Here is a 13,037-nt window from a genome sequence, read left to right on the forward strand (position 1 = left end):
TGACTCCTCCTCCTCCCCTTCCTCTCTCTCTCTCTCTCTCTCTCTCTCTCTCTCTCTGTGTGTGTGTGTGTGTGTGTGTGTGAGTGTGTGTGTCTCTCTCTCCCTCCTGTATATTCAGTTCACTCTCCTATTTGTTGACGAAAAGTTTTACTTTCTTGATCACTAATTTAATTATGTAAAATTCAGGACATTAGCCATTTGTTTGACGTGAGGCTGGTAAAGATTTCCTTTCAGTCGGTGGTTGCCTGTTCACCGGGCTGATTGCTTCCTTTGCTTTGCAGAAAAATTTGTTTTCATGCAGCCTTATCAGTTGACAACTGGGAATAAATCCTGAATTGTAAGATTTCTGTTCCAAATGTTCTTGCTTACCTCCATATCCTGAAAAGGTTTTCTATAATATTTTCTCTGGAAATATCAGTGTTTCAGTTTTCAAATTAACACAATCATTGTGGAAATAAGCTTAGATATTTCTCAAAAAATTGTAAGTACAACTATTATATGACCCACCATATCATTACTTGTTGTCCATCAACAGGTAAATGGATGATGAAAATTATGTATATATGAATAATATTCATCACTAAAGAAAGTACAATGACAACATTTCCAGACAAAAGAAATTTGAATGGAAAATAGTGAATTAAGTCAATATTAAAAATAGAACACTACATACATGTTCTCCCTCATTTTCAAAATTTGACTAATACTACATGTATATATGTAAACAAATGTTCCCATGAGTACATTATAGGACATAAAAAAGAGAACAAGAAAGGCTAAATATTAGGAATGCAGAAGGATTAATTGCAAATAATGACAATGAATTATGAAAGTCTGAATAACACATATTTTACTAATTTTAACTGTCATGGATTTTTTTATGTTAGGAATACCATGTAATAGCAATCTTTATAGAAAAAGCATATAACACATTGTAAAACTCTATAATTTCAGTCCTAAGTGGCTACTCTGACTGTATAGAAGTTCACTTAATTGTATAATATTTGAATCTAGTTGATGTATGATTCTTCATTTACAATGATATATATGTATATATCTATATCTATATCTATCTAGATATAGATACACACACACACACACACACACACACACACACACACACACACATATATATATATATATTCTAAATTCCAGCCCACTGCAAAAGATGGAAACTATTACAAGCCAAAACTATCCTCATTCATAATGAGCTTTCAAACTAACAGGTCATAAAATATATAAAATATCTAAGAAATTTATTTTGTTACATGGTAAATGTAGAGGAATTTTAGTCCAGCAACATGGTTGCTCTGATAAGAGATCATATCTAAAGACCTTGTAGTTCTGTGTGATCCACCTGGAATTCAAACATCTCCTTACTATACATCATTAATCCCAAATAATGACAGTAAGATCACTTTATAGAAGGAAGCATTGATGTTTGAAAAGATGGATAATTGGTGAGTGAGTTCACCTGAGTGAGGGCAGTTCAACTGAGTTCAGGCAATGCATTGGAATTTGAATTCAGGTCAATGTAGTCAGTGCAGTTGAGTTCAAGGAAGTCAGATACAGTTTTCCACACAGAACAATTCAGTCAGAAGCCCAGAGAAACCAATTTAAATCAGTCAGCTTAGAGAGAAATTTTAAGCCAGAAGAACTTAGTTGAACCAGCCAGCCGGAGTTCAGAAAGAACTAGAAAGGGTAAACTTATCTAGAAGTAGGCCTCTAAGATGACGATTACATACGGCAAATAAATGTTACATTTAGAGGTAAAGGAAAATAAATTGTGTATTTTTCTTCATTGAGTATACGAGCTTATAAAGAGATGAAAATCAAGGCATAAATTATTTTTATGAGTAATTAAATTTGCTCTTACATAATTTTATATATGTACATAATATATACTGCTTACCTTCAACTACCACCTTCCTACTACTCCTGTCAATCACTCCTTCACCACAAACATCTTTTATGTTCTTATCTATTTTGTTGTTGTTGTTGTTGTTTTGATACACAATGAATTAAACCAGGTCCTTTTGTGCAACTATTGCTTTGGAGATATCCATTGGAGCCCAATGGTGTACAACTGTGATTTACTGTCTTCCTGAACAACTAGGGCTCTGAGAACCCTTCCTGCTTTGATAACCAGTTCTGAATAGAGTTCTTCTGTGGGTCACCAGAGTTGTTGTGAATTTATGGCTGCAATAATTTTATGCTCTCTAGAGAATAGCATTTTTTTTTTGCCCTTCAGAAATAAGTTCTTCAATTGCTTCCAGGACCACCCCAGGCTTTATTTATTAGCCAGCCATATGTACAGTATCAGACATGTGTTTTCCCTCAGATTAATGACGACCTCAAATCTTGAGAACAATTTGTTTTCCCCACAAAAATCAAGCCACCATTATGTCAAGGGGCATAACTCACCTTGCAGATTTAGTACCTGCTTCATAGGAATCGTAGTAGGTCAATTCCAAATAAGCCCTTTCTCCATGAGCAGCTTACATATAATTTTCTTGTAGTTTAAGTTCTACCCATCCAGGAGACAATTATGAAAGAGCCTGAATTCTTTATCTTTCATCCATAGTATATAGAGTCTTATATAAACTTATTTTCTGGTTCTGGAAATTAGGAATATTGAAGAAAGCTTCTATTCTTATAGAGGATTCTGCAGCCTACCTGAACCATTCTTGTGATGTTATAACATACCTGGGACTGAGAACTATGTTTACTAACTCACTGCTTCTAGAAGCAGTGCCATGCAGCCATGAAGACTAACTCTTTTCATTCTCTCATTTGTATTTTCATTTGGTTTATAAGACAGCAAGCTTCTATATGATTTTTGATGTTCTCTTTTTGTCTAGTAAATCTAGCCACAGTGCACATCTTTTTTCTTCAATTGCCTAGCCTCTCTCTCTGGGTATATCTTTCCAACCACAATACATGGTTACTTTTCATCTACCAATGTTCTATTATTCCTCCTCATTTAAGACACTCTCCTCACTCCAAGGGCTCTTTTTTTTCCAAGTTTTTATGGGTACTCCATGTAAAAAAAAAAAAAAAAAAAAAAAAAAAAAAAGCAGGCGTTGGAAGTCTAAAACTAAGATCTGCCTGTGTGAGAGAACACGCATTTGTCTCTCTGGGTCTGTTATTCCACTCAATACATTTTTCTAGTTCTCTCCATTTCCCTGGAAATTTCATTTTTCACAGTTGAGTAAACATAACCAAGGAAATTAAAGACCTCTATGATGAAAAATGTGAGGCACTGAAGAAATAAATTGAGAAAGCCACCAGAAGATATAATGATTTTCCTTGCTCATGAATTAGAAGAATAAATATTGTAAAAATGCCCATTGTACCAAAAGCATTATATAGATTCAATGGAATTCCAATAAATTCTACAGCTATTCCTCAAAGATAAAGAAAAGATACATACACATACACACCAATCTCAACATTTTTTTGAAACACAAAAGAACAAGGATATTGAAAATAAACATGACCAAAGAATACTGCTGATCTTATCACTACCACTGGTTTGACATTATATCAAGAACCTGTAGTAACAATAATATCAAGGTACTGGCACAGAAACAGAAACATAGATCAGTGGGAAATATACAGATACAAGTCTATATAAACAAAACTATCTGATTGTTGACAAAGTCCTTATGCAGTATATTCTCTTTAGAGGTTCTCCTCTCCAAACTTCTTCCAGAATTTTTCTACCACCCAAATCCAGACACTTTTTTTGGTCTTCATCATTAGAAAACTGACATCTAAAAACCAAGGTTAATAGCTTTCAGAAAATTAATATTTACTGTCATGTGTCTCCTTTCTCTTCTAACCATAATTCAACTTCTTTTGGATAGTTCTAATTTACCTCTTTTTTAAAAAAATGGATATTTTCTTTATTTACATTTCAAATGCTATCCGCTTTCCTGGTTTCCCCTTTCCCTGAAACCCACTATCCCACCACCTCTTCCTGCTTCTATGAGTGTGTTCCTCCACCCACTCACTCCCTGCCTCCCCACCCTAGATTCCTTTACACTGGGGCATCTATCGAGCCTTCATAAGACCAAGGGCCTCTCCTCCCATTGATGCCTGACAAGGCTATCCTCTGCTACATATGCATCTGGAGCCATGTGTTGGTAGCTTGGTTGGTGGCTTAGTCCCTGGGAGCTCTCGGGGGTTTGGTTGGTTGATATTGTTGTTCTTCCTATGAGGTTACAAAACCCTTCAGTTCCTTCAGTCCTTTCCCTACCATTGGGACCTCATTCTCAGTACAATGTTTGGCTGCAAGCATCCCCCTCTGTATTTGTAAGGCTCTGGCAGGGCCTTTAAGGAGACAGCTATAGCAGGCTCCTGTCAGCAACCATTTCTTGGCATCTACAGTAGTGTCGGGTTTTGGTGATTGTATATGGGATGAATCCCCACTTGGAACAATCTCTGGATGGCCTTTCCTTCAGTCTCTGATCTATACGTTTTCTCCATATTTGCTTCCATGAGTATTTTGTTACCTTTTCTAAGATGGACCAAAGCACCCATACTTTGGTCTTTCTTCTTCTTGAGCTTCATGTGGTCTGTGGATTGTATCTTGGGTATTCAGAGCTTCTGGGCTAAGATCCACTTATCAGTGAGTGTATACCATGTGTGTGTGTGGGTGGGTGGGGTTGTGTGTGTGTGATTGGGTTACTACACTCAGGATGATATTTTCTAGTTCCATCCATTTGCCTATCAGAGGTGAAGAGGACACAACATCACAACATCTGCCCTAATTTGTTTTTCTATCATTTTGTTTACTAATAGAGACTTTTATAGCAGGATCTTACTGTGAACAATATGTTATTAAATTTAGAAACTGCCACCCCCCACACGCATATTCACGGGACTTAATCTTCTCTGAAACATGATCATAGTACCTTTAGGGAAGTGGTTTTGTGCATGCTGGCCTTTGTGATGCTGTGGTCTTAGGACTGTACCTCCAGAAAGAGTTTCTTTCACAGCACTTTTATGGATGGCAAATGTCCACTAACTCATGTTAGAATATTTAGTTATTCATTGCAAATATATTGCAGATTTTCTGCCCATTGTGCACCCTGTATGTAACTTGAAACTGTAAATAATCTTGGGCATTGAAGTGAAGGAAGAAATGATATTTGCCAGTTTTGAGCTGATTTTATGTTCAAAATAGTGATAGGACTTTCTTGAAATGCAGCTAACATGTCAGGCTTCATCTACAGTGACTTTAGAATAAAATTTTGTCCCTGCTGACACATAATGGTGTTGAGTGAAAAAAGCTTAGTTTAAGCCCTGGATTAAATTTTAAAAAAAATCAGATACAGCTGGACTTGATTGATAGTGTTTCAGTATACTGCTAGTGCTTTGAAAATATTAGCAATCTTCAATTCTACCTACACTGAAAGAATTATAATAATTTTGGGGCTCTAATTTGGAAACAATGAGAGAAACTGGAAGTAGGGGGGCTAAGTGGTTTCCAAAAGCTTCAAAGGAGAAGAAAATAAACAAGGAAAGTATTTTTAAAAATATCAAATAGCTACATACAAATACTAATAAAGGAAAAGTAAAATAAAATTTGTGTGGGATTTAGCATATATATATATATATATATATATATATATATATATATATATATATCTCAAAGGAGAAGTTTTGCAGAGAAACTGTACAAATTCACCATGAAAGAAGCTCACAAAATCAACATGATTTCTCTTTGAAAGTTCTACCACAAAGAGAAGATGGTGGTACCTGGTGATGGTGGACTTGATGTTCCTGGCAGGCAACATAGGGTATTGTTTGTTTGTTTGCTTGTTTGTTGAGGCATAATTTTTTTTCACGAAGGACAACATTTGGGGACCATAGTCTCATAAATGGACAGGACATTCTGCCTACCTATTAAACCTGAATTTTGGGGGAACATTCCTAAGCAATATTCAGAGATGTGATAAGAAGCAATAACAAAACCATGTGTCAATTTAAGTGGGAATGACCAGATGGGCAACAAATGCCTCTAAGTGACAGATAATTATAGCAAAATAAAGGTGAAGAATGCCAAAGCATGCATGACTAAAATTGAGGTAAGCCAACCTATAAATAACTAAGTGATACCCCTATATTATAGCTTTAGGAGGGAGGAGGGAGTTTACAGTACATGGATTTTTGTTTCCTGTAGTGACAGCTTGCATCTGATAGAAACTTCTATTTTTATCACCGAAGGAGAGGAAAAGTAATATTCTGAGTAGAAAGAGATATGAGAAGGCCAAAGGTTTAGATAGAAAACTCACTAGAGAAACACAATCTCTCTGGGAAATATAAAGGTTCCTTATGCCCCTGTAAATGTTAAAATATAGGAAAAACCCTCAGATAAATGTTTGTTTTTTTTTTCTGTAGAAATTCCCTTCTGTCTGCTTCTCTTTTAGCTATAGAATAGAGTTTTGATGTGGCTCACAGTGAATGGCTTTACCCTTAAGTGAGTGATAAATTCATGCTAAATTCATGGTAAAGCTTTATTTTATCATGGTAAATTGATTCATAAAGAGATTTTTGGAAAGATTATCCTAAGGGATACTAACATGTTAGAATAATGACATGGGTTCAGCTGAAAAACATGAAAAATATAAATCTTTGTTAATTAATGACCGAAGACATAGGATTTTGAAGATCACTACATTGGGAGAGGGATGGGAACAGTTATTATGTTAGGTAAAAATGAATTAGGAGTAAGACCTATCTAGTTCAGAATACGGGCAGGCATAAATAACATCGGTGAGTTTGGAATGACCCCTTGCTATTGCATCTTCTTGAAATAAATAGTTGAGGAGAGAGCAGAACAAGGGGAGGAGAGGTACAGATACAGGGTAGGGAAGAGGAGAAAAGAATGGAGAGTGATGGAGAAAGAGGGAGAGATGATGGTGGTAGAATTCTCCCTAAAGCACCAACAATACACTTAGATATGAGTGGGATGTTTATACATGGTGGGAACTATAATAACAGTGATTATACATGTACTATGTAACTAATTAGCATGCGATTTATTTAATGTGGAGAAATAACTACAATAAGAGTAAAACACATGAATATAATGGCATAAAAACAGAGAATTGATGTCCACAGGTAGACCATAGAGTATTGTCCCCCATATGCACCATAGAATGTGCATTCTCAAATCTATACCACACACACATACATTCACACTCACAAATACACACCCATACTCACATACACACATACACACACTCTCACACACACTCATATACACACAGCAGTACATACAATAACAAAACTGAAAAGCCAAAGATTAAACAGTAATAGACATTAAATGTCTGAAATCTTTCATGTCAATGTGCAATGCCTTTACCAGCTGAGGACCCTCTTTGTAGCCTCTTCACATTAACAATGTTATTGGGTTTTAACTTCTTTTTAGATACAATTTGCCTACTTGATATGAAGTTTCTATGTCATCAGTCTTCTAAAGATGAATTTCTGGGTAATAAGGCAACAATGCTTTCTGTTAAAATGTCAATTTACTGAAAAATCCATGATAAACACACACACATGATTGTTCTTATAATATACAAGGTAGTTTTCTTAAGCAAATAATTATATATATATATATATATATATATATATATATATATATATATATATATATGACGTGTTGGCTTTATAGTTAGGTGTAAAGTTTGAGTCACTTTAACTCTCACATCTCAGTATTTCTATTATTTTTCGAACATCATGACATTCTCTTTCTTAGCTTCTTCTTTACTAATATTGACATTTCTTAAGAGGATAATCCTGTTTAGCAATAGTCAGCTTATTATTGTACAGTCAAGTACTGTGCATTAAAAATAAAAATCACTTTTATATATAAAAGCGAAACGCAATGCCCTTGGCACTTAAATATGAGTGTAATTAGAATCCAAAAGTTGTACTTAAACTTTGTTCTAAACTGCTCGAATAATTATTGTTAATTTTTTCAGGCTTTTATATTTTGATGTAAACTTGCAGCTTACTTTGCTTAGCTGTTCCAATTTTATATTCTAGAGAGGGTCAAATGTTTGCAAGCCAAGATCAAAGGAACTTACTATAAGGATAAGTTTAGATTCACACCTTTATTTGGTTACCAGTTTAAACCAGTTTCATCATAACCAAGGATATAAAACTATTTAGGAGGGAGGATATTGAATTAAAAGACAGATAGAAAATATTTAAAAGATTCACAGTAGTCATAAAGGTGTTGATGGATACCTAATAAATTGGAGACTACACCAATTCTAACTCCAGTTTCCTCTACATTCATTGAACAGATGAAGACATTATTTTACACACCTGTCCATCAGCTAGCTGACTTTCTGACATTGTGTTCCTTTACTGGACTATGTATCTTGCTGGCTGAAATTAGTCCCTGTAAAACTTCATAATTCTTATTGACTCAACTCTCAGGGATAATCAAATCCCTTGATTTTTGTGGTAGGGGAGGGTATGATGTAGGTGTACCCAAATTCTATTTGTGAAAGATTCATGACTTTGTTCAACAGCATCTATAAAACAGACTTAGAAAATGGTAGTGTACAAAGCACAGAAAGAAAATTTACTTTCCTTTTTCCATTTGCTTTTGCTTGGTACAATTTGTGCAGAACAGAAAAAAATTCCAAACAGTTATCAGCCTGTGGAGGAAAGTTCAGTTTGGTCATAGGGCACATTCTAAGAGAGTGATACATTGGAAATAATTTGACATGGGCACGGTTTCTGGAAAGTGGCTGGCTAACCCACTGGGTAGTCAGGCTTAAGCATAACCCAAGATGATATTGGTACACTTTCAAGTGCTTTTTTCATTTCAAAATGACCTCTTATCCCTCCAGGGATTAAATGCTGTTGTACTATGTGACACTGTCACTTTGGTCACAATTAATCAGAGAGAGACAGGCCATTGTCTCCTGCTGAGCAAATCTTGTTGTATCTCAAGAGAATTCTGGATTGAGATTCATGGACACTCTGGGACTCACCACGCATATTCAGAATTATAAATTTTGAAGTCAGAAACTGCAGGGTGCCCATCCACAGCCATGACCGTTATGCGAGTGGTGCACAATAATATCTAAACACCAAGACAGACATTGAAGGGAAGGAGACTCTACAAAGGAATCAAGATGCACCTAGGTTGTTTGGGTTCTTGGTCCAGTTCCATGCGTGTAACACTTGCCATTTTACTTTTCAACCTTAAATAATTCCTCCAGCTTTCATGTCAATGAAGTTCAAGGCATTTTTTTCAATATCACATGGAATCTTTAATGTAGGGCATACTTCCTGTCACCATCCTGTCATTCAGATTGTTTTCAGCACATGTGTCCAAGTGCCATATACAGACTGAATGTAAGAGAAATTACTTCTTGGAAATCTGAACAAAATATGCTTTATCCAGCTTTAAGGTTTTCTAGCCAAATAAGCTTTGTCTTAATTGTTATTGATTATTCTCTGTCTACCAATACAGGCTTCAGAAGACATATTTCAAGAGAGTTCATGAATAGTTTCAATAAAATGTTAAGCAACAATTAAAAAAAAAGGGAGATATAGCTCTGCAAACATTCACTTACCTAATAGCATGTATGGAGAGTTTTTTTTTAACCTATGTTATTATATCAAAGTTAAAGTGCTGGTTTAAAACATTCTTATTTAGGTTTTTATGGACATGTTCACCAAACAAAAGGGAATCTAATGTATATGCAAAAACAGTACCAATAATGACACAATATATTATCAATTTATTATTGATAATTGTGGGGAAAGTGTGATGGTTACTGTATCATAAATAGCAGTATGAACTGTTTAAGATGGACATAGCTATTATAAATAGGGCAGCTATGAACATAGTGGAGCATGTGTCCTTATTACCAGTTGGAACAACTTCTGGGTATATACCTAGAAGAGGTATTGTTGGATCTGCAGGTAGTACTATTTCCAGTTTTCAGAGGAACCACTAGACTGATTTCCAGAGTGGTTGTACAAGCTTGCAATCCCACCAGCAATGGAGGAGTGTTCCTCTTTCTCCACATCCTCGCCAGCATCTGCTGTCCCCTGAGCTGGGAAGAACCCAGATGTCCCTCAACAGAGGAATGGATACAGAAAATGTGGTACATTTACACAATGGAGTACTACTCAGCTATTAAGAATAATGGATTTATGAAATACTTAGGCAAATGGATGTATCTGGAGGATATGATCCCAAGTGAGGTAACCCAATCACAAAAGAACTCACTTGATATGCACTCACCGATAAGTGGATATTAGCCCAGAAACCTAGAATACCCAAGATACAATCTCCAAAACACAAGAAAATCAAGAAAGAAGACCAACACGTGGATACTTCATTCCTTCCCAAAATAGGGAATAAAATAACCATGAAAGAAGTTGCAGAGACAAAGTTTGGAGCTAAGACAAAAGGATTGACAACCCAGAAAATGCCCCACCCAGAGGTCTATCCCATAATCAGCCACCAAGCGCAGACTCTATTGCATATCCCAGCAAGAACTTGCTGAAAGGACACTGATACAGCTATCTCTTGTGAGACTGTGACAATGTCTGGCAAATATAGAAATGGATGCCCACAGTCATCTACAGGATAGAACATAGAGACCCCAATGGAGGAGCTAGAGAAATTACCCAAGGAACTGAAGGGGTCTGCAACCCTATAGGTGGAACAACAATATGAACTAATCAGTACCCCCAGAGCTCGTGTCTCTACCTGCATATATAGCAGAAGATGACCTAGTCAGTCATCATTGGGAAGAGAGGCCCCTTGGTCTTGAAAACTTTATATGCCCCATAGAGGGGAACACCAGGGCCAAGAAGTGGGAGTGAGTGGACAGGGGAGCAGGGTGGGGGGGAGGGTATAGGGGTCATTTGGGATAGCATTTGAAATGTAAATGAAGAAAATATCTAATAAAATAATTTTTAAAAATAGATGAACATAACTTGTGTTAATTAGAAAGCTATCAATTATTTTTCCCCATGCAGAGTAGTAAGACAACTGGTATTATCATTTGACAAATGAAGAAAAAACATAGTTTTATAAATGATAATCTATAAATATGTATTAGATTTAATTATATATTTAAATTTCTAATTTGATAAATGCATCTGAACATAGATGATCCACCCTCTAATTTTGACTCATACTCAAGATGTCAATTTTTGCTTTTGAGACTTTGCTTTGCCATATTGATCCTCTTGGAAGCCTGTCATCTCAATATTCTTAAGTGTTTAATAAAGACCGAGAAAAACCCATTAGTACATCCTCCAAACCAAAAGATTAAGGTGCACTTTACCTTAGTACCAGCAAGCTAAACACTGTCTAGGGAACAGGGGATCTGAATCCTTTACCATTATTTCTTTCATTTTTCAAAGACATTCTTTCCTTTCTGATGTTAATTTTCTTTTTCAAGGTATGACGTCCTCTGATAGGTGAAAATGAATGACAATTTTCTCAGACTTTAGCGTGACTAGGTTGTTAAGATTATAAATGTGCATTCCTAGACACTCGAATGTTGTTCACAAATTGGATTTTTGAAGCGCTGGCAATGTTCTCTTTGAGGGATTAATCTCCCCTTCAATAGAGATGGCGAGGAGGAGTCACCCAATGCAATATTCCACAGACCTTATCACACTTGGTTTTAAAGCCCTGATTTATCTGTGGTGCAATTTTTTTCATCTTTGTATATTATATTTCTGTTTTGCCAGCCAGGTCACACACTCCCAGTACATAGACAGAATTTGGTCTATGAATTCTCAATATGTTTTTATCCTTATTTTCATGTCTGTCCATCTTATTTCAAGGATTTCAAGATAAGAGCCTGAGTGTACATATTTTACTTCACTTATCTTTACGTTGTAAGATCCAGGGATAGGTAGAAAAAGGAAGTTGTAAGTTTGACAGCAACTTAATCAAAGGTAGAGCCATGTGTCCCTTCCTTTTCCAAGGGAAATGCTAGCTTTTATAGGGAAGACGTTTTAGCTTCAAACCCGGGGAGGAGACTAGGGCACTATTTGTCCTTTGTGAGTCCTAGGTACTAGCTATAATTTCTTAAAAAGTGTTTTTGAAAGCACAATTTGTGTTAGTGTTTCTTAGATATAAAGGGATTTCTTGCAGCACATAGAACCCAGCCAGTGACACCAGGGCTTGCAATGAACTGGCAGGTTATTCACATGTTTCCTTTTCAAATGGAGCATCTGCTACCACAACTCTGTAAAGCCAGGAAGTAACAGCCTAGGAACGAAGAAGCTATGGATTTGAAGGAGAGCAAGGAGGGCTACATGGTAAAGTTTGGAGGGAAGAATGACAAATGGAAAATGTTACAATTTTATTATAGTCTCAAAAAGACATCTACACACCATGTATTCATTCAGTAGTATTTGTTCCTACAGGCAGATAATTAACTCAATCTCATCTTCAGAGATGTGATTCCAGGAAGTCTCAGAAAACAAAAGCACAAATTTCAGAGGATGCCTTCTAATTATTGAAAAAAAAAAAAAGAACTAACTCAAATAAGTATAATATTTCAGATGGTCTTCTAAAAAGAAGGGGCAAATAGAGAAGTATAGACAAATCAAGAAACATCTTAGTTGTCTTGAGAAATTATAATTTAAATTGTAAATTAGTGCTTTATCTTCAAGAAATTTTTATGTTCTAACTTATGCAATTAATATAATTTTTGACAGTAGCAAATATCACCTTAGCACTCTCTGATCATATTTTTAAAGGACATATTAAATGGTTTTGTATAAGTAAGTTTTTTTAATAATTTCCTAAATGAAATCACAATCTATCTTAAATTAAGAAAAAAATTTAAAAAGGCCTAAATACTGCCCTTAGAGACATAGCAGGTTTGGATACTGTGTCACATGTGTGTCAGTAGGTGGCAAAGAGGAAAGAGGCTATGTATATCTATGCTCAGTGTTCTGACTTGTAACCATCAGAATGATTAGTAGCCTAAGATTCTAAAAAAAAAAAAAAAAAAAAAAAA

General features: G+C 35.6%; 1 non-coding gene across 1 annotated transcript; it reads left to right on the forward strand.

The window, feature by feature from the left end:
* The first annotated feature begins 12,875 nt into the window (after positions 1 to 12,875).
* LOC115065272 lies at positions 12,876 to 13,011 on the forward strand. The gene has a single exon (XR_003845065.1). It is a non-coding gene; the product is annotated as a small nucleolar RNA SNORA17 (small nucleolar RNA).
* Positions 13,012 to 13,037: the final 26 nt, after the last annotated feature.

The sequence above is a fragment of the Mus pahari genome, chromosome 13 (assembly GCF_900095145.1).
Source record: "Mus pahari chromosome 13, PAHARI_EIJ_v1.1, whole genome shotgun sequence".
Taxonomy (NCBI): Eukaryota; Metazoa; Chordata; class Mammalia; order Rodentia; family Muridae; genus Mus; species Mus pahari.